The following is a 5,036-nucleotide window of genomic DNA, read 5'->3' as shown; positions in this document are numbered from 1 at the left end:
TCAAATAAGTTTAAAAAACATTGAAGCGTCCGTGTAACAGATGAGTTCTCGTCCGAAACCCTGATACTCCGAAAGAGATTGTCCAGTTTGTACACGAGGTGCGTCCAGTTTTCGCCGTGACCCTCTCTACTCTTTTGCACATGCTATGCGGGCGAAATGATGATACCATGCCAAGTTCCAACATTTTCAGAGTTCATTTTGTAGTGATTTTCAATTTCACCGTCATTTAGCTCCCTAAACAAATCGGTAACTGACTGAAAAACAGCAAATGATGTCAGAACGTGTTGGAAATTGATGACGTCGCTTTGAATGATGCATACTGAACGCAAAAATAGGCTAGAGTTCAAATAAGCTTAAAAAACATTGAAGCGGCCGTGTAACAGATGAGTTCTCGTCCGAAACCCTGATACTCCGAAAGAGATTGTCCAGTTTGTACACGAGGTGCGTCCAGTTTTCGCCGTGACCCTCTCTACTCTTTTGCACATGCTATGCGGGCGAAATGATGATACCCTGGCAAGTTCCAACATTTTCAGAGTTCATTTTGTAGTGGTTTTCAATTTCACCGTCATTTAGCTCCCTAAACAATTCGGTAAATGACTCAAAAACAGCAAATGATGTCAGAACGTGTTGGAAATTGATGACGTCGCTTTGAAAGATGGATACTGAACGCAAAAATAGGTTGGAGTTCAAATAAGTTTAAAAAACATTGAAGTGCCCGTGTAACAGATGAGTTCTCGTCCGAAACCCTGATACTCCGAAAGAGATTGTCCAGTTTGTACACGAGGTGTGTCCAGTTTTCGCCGTGACCCTCTCTACTGTTTTGCACATGCTATGCGGGCAAAATGATGATACCCTGGCAAGTTCCAACATTTTCAGAGTTCATTTTGTAGTGGTTTTCAATTTCACCGTCATTTAGCTCCATAAACAAATCGGTAAGTGACTGAAAAACAGCAAATGATGTCAGAACGTGTTGGAAATTGATGACGTCGCTTTGAATGATGCATACTGAACGCAAAAATAGGCTAGAGTTCAAATAAGTTTAAAAAACATTGAAGCGGCCGTGTAACAGATGAGTTCTCGTCCGAAACCCTGATACTCCGAAAGAGGTTGTCCAGTTTGTACACGAGGTGCGTCCAGTTTTCGCCGTGACCCTCTCTACTCTTTTGCACATGCTATGCGGGAGAAATGATGATACCATGCCAAGTTCCAACATTTTCAGAGTTCATTTTGTAGTGGTTTTCAATTTCACCGTCATTTAGCTCCCTAAACAAATCGGTAAATGACTGAAAAACAGCAAATGATGTCAGAACGTGTTGGAAATTGATGACGTCGCTTTGAAAGATGCATACTAAACGCAAAAATAGGCTGGAGTTCAAATAAGTTTAAAAAACATTGAAGTGCCCGTGTAACAGATGAGTTCTCGTCCGAAACCCTGATACTCCGAAAGAGATTGTCCAGTTTGTACACGAGGTGTGTCCAGTTTTCGCCGTGACCCTCTCTACTCTTTTGCACATGCTATGCGGGCGAAATGATGATTCCCTGGCAAGTTCCAACATTTTCAGAGTTCATTTTGTAGTGGTTTTCAATTTCACCGTCATTTAGCTCCATAAACAAATCGGTAAATGACTGAAAAACAGCAAATGATGTCAGAACGTGTTGGAAATTGATGACGTCGCTTTGAAAGATGCATACTGAACGCAAAAATAGGCTGGAGTTCAAATAAGTTTAAAAAACATTGAAGTGCCCGTGTAACAGATGAGTTCTCGTCCGAAACCCTGATACTCCGAAAGTGATTGTCCAGTTTGTACACGAGGTGCGTCCAGTTTTCGCCGTGACCCTCTCTACTCTTTTGCACATGCTATGCGGGCGAAATGATGATACCATGGCAAGTTCCAACATTTTCAGAGTTCATTTTGTAGTGATTTTCAATTTCACCGTCATTTAGCTCCCTAAACAAATCGGTAACTGACGGAAAAACAGCAAATGATGTCAGAACGTGTTGGAAATTGATGACGTCGCTTTGAATGATGCATACTGAACGCAAAAATAGGCTGGAGTTCAAATAAGTTTAAAAAACATTGAAGCGTCCGTGTAACAGATGAGTTCTCGTCCGAAACCCTGATACTCCGAAAGAGATTGTCCAGTTTGTACACGAGGTGCGTCCAGTTTTCGCCGTGACCCTCTCTACTCTTTTGCACATGCTATGCGGGCGAAATGATGATACCATGCCAAGTTCCAACATTTTCAGAGTTCATTTTGTAGTGATTTTCAATTTCACCGTCATTTAGCTCCCTAAACAAATCGGTAACTGACTGAAAAACAGCAAATGATGTCAGAACGTGTTGGAAATTGATGACGTCGCTTTGAATGATGCATACTGAACGCAAAAATAGGCTAGAGTTCAAATAAGCTTAAAAAACATTGAAGCGGCCGTGTAACAGATGAGTTCTCGTCCGAAACCCTGATACTCCGAAAGAGATTGTCCAGTTTGTACACGAGGTGCGTCCAGTTTTCGCCGTGACCCTCTCTACTCTTTTGCACATGCTATGCGGGCGAAATGATGATACCCTGGCAAGTTCCAACATTTTCAGAGTTCATTTTGTAGTGGTTTTCAATTTCACCGTCATTTAGCTCCCTAAACAATTCGGTAAATGACTCAAAAACAGCAAATGATGTCAGAACGTGTTGGAAATTGATGACGTCGCTTTGAAAGATGGATACTGAACGCAAAAATAGGTTGGAGTTCAAATAAGTTTAAAAAACATTGAAGTGCCCGTGTAACAGATGAGTTCTCGTCCGAAACCCTGATACTCCGAAAGAGATTGTCCAGTTTGTACACGAGGTGTGTCCAGTTTTCGCCGTGACCCTCTCTACTGTTTTGCACATGCTATGCGGGCAAAATGATGATACCCTGGCAAGTTCCAACATTTTCAGAGTTCATTTTGTAGTGGTTTTCAATTTCACCGTCATTTAGCTCCATAAACAAATCGGTAAATGACTGAAAAACAGCAAATGATGTCAGAACGTGTTGGAAATTGATGACGTCGCTTTGAAAGATGCATACTGAACGCAAAAATAGGCTGGAGTTCAAATAAGTTTAAAAAACATTGAAGTGCCCGTGTAACAGATGAGTTCTCGTCCGAAACCCTGATACTCCGAAAGAGATTGTCCAGTTTGTACACGAGGTGCGTCCAGTTTTCGCCGTGACCCTCTCTACTCTTTTGCACATGCTATGCGGGAGAAATGATGATACCATGGCAAGTTCCAACATTTTCAGAGTTCATTTTGTAGTGATTTTCAATTTCACCGTCATTTAGCTCCCTAAACAAATCGGTAACTGACGGAAAAATAGCAAATGATGTCAGAACGTGTTGGAAATTGATGACGTCGCTTTGAATGATGCATACTGAACGCAAAAATAGGCTGGAGTTCAAATAAGTTTAAAAAACATTGAAGCGTCCGTGTAACAGATGAGTTCTCGTCCGAAACCCTGATACTCCGAAAGAGATTGTCCAGTTTGTACACGAGGTGCGTCCAGTTTTCGCCGTGACCCTCTCTACTCTTTTGCACATGCTATGCGGGCGAAATGATGATACCATGCCAAGTTCCAACATTTTCAGAGTTCATTTTGTAGTGATTTTCAATTTCACCGTCATTTAGCTCCCTAAACAAATCGGTAACTGACTGAAAAACAGCAAATGATGTCAGAACGTGTTGGAAATTGATGACGTCGCTTTGAAAGATGCATACTAAACGCAAAAATAGGCTGGAGTTCAAATAAGTTTAAAAAACATTGAAGTGCCCGTGTAACAGATGAGTTCTCGTCCGAAACCCTGATACTCCGAAAGAGATTGTCCAGTTTGTACACGAGGTATGTCCAGTTTTCGCCGTGACCCTCTCTACTCTTTTGCACATGCTATGCAGGCGAAATGATGATTCCCTGGCAAGTTCCAACATTTTCAGAGTTCATTTTGTAGTGGTTTTCAATTTCACCGTCATTTAGCTCCATAAACAAATCGGTGAATGACTGAAAAACAGCAAATGCTGTCAGAACGTGTTGGAAATTGATGACGTCGCTTTGAAAGATGCATACTGAACGCAAAAATAGGCTGGAGTTCAAATAAGTTTAAAAAACATTGAAGTGCCCGTGTAACAGATGAGTTCTCGTCCGAAACCCTGATACTCCGAAAGTGATTGTCCAGTTTGTACACGAGGTGCGTCCAGTTTTCGCCGTGACCCTCTCTACTCTTTTGCACATGCTATGCGGGCGAAATGATGATACCATGGCAAGTTCCAACATTTTCAGAGTTCATTTTGTAGTGATTTTCAATTTCACCGTCATTTAGCTCCCTAAACAAATCGTTAACTGACGGAAAAACAGCAAATGATGTCAGAACGTGTTGGAAATTGATGACCTCGCTTTGAATGATGCATACTGAACGCAAAAATAGGCTGGAGTTCAAATAAGTTTAAAAAACATTGAAGCGTCCGTGTAACAGATGAGTTCTCGTCCGAAACCCTGATACTCCGAAAGAGATTGTCCAGTTTGTACACGAGGTGCGTCCAGTTTTCGCCGTGACCCTCTCTACTCTTTTGCACATGCTATGCGGGCGAAATGATGATACCATGCCAAGTTCCAACATTTTCAGAGTTCATTTTGTAGTGATTTTCAATTTCACCGTCATTTAGCTCCCTAAACAAATCGGTAACTGACTGAAAAACAGCAAATGATGTCAGAACGTGTTGGAAATTGATGACGTCGCTTTGAAAGATGGATACTGAACGCAAAAATAGGTTGAAGTTCAAATAAGTTTAAAAAACATTGAAGTGCCCGTGTAACAGATGAGTTCTCGTCCGAAACCCTGATACTCCGAAAGAGATTGTCCAGTTTGTACACGAGGTGCGTCCAGTTTTCGCCGTGACCCTCTCTACTGTTTTGCACATGCTATGCGGGCAAAATGATGATACCCTGGCAAGTTCCAACATTTTCAGAGTTCATTTTGTAGTGGTTTTCAATTTCACCGTCATTTAGCTCC

This window comes from Aegilops tauschii, chromosome 2 (genome assembly GCF_002575655.3).
Source record: "Aegilops tauschii subsp. strangulata cultivar AL8/78 chromosome 2, Aet v6.0, whole genome shotgun sequence".
Taxonomy (NCBI): Eukaryota; Viridiplantae; Streptophyta; class Magnoliopsida; order Poales; family Poaceae; genus Aegilops; species Aegilops tauschii.
This window is presented reverse-complemented; position numbering follows the sequence as displayed.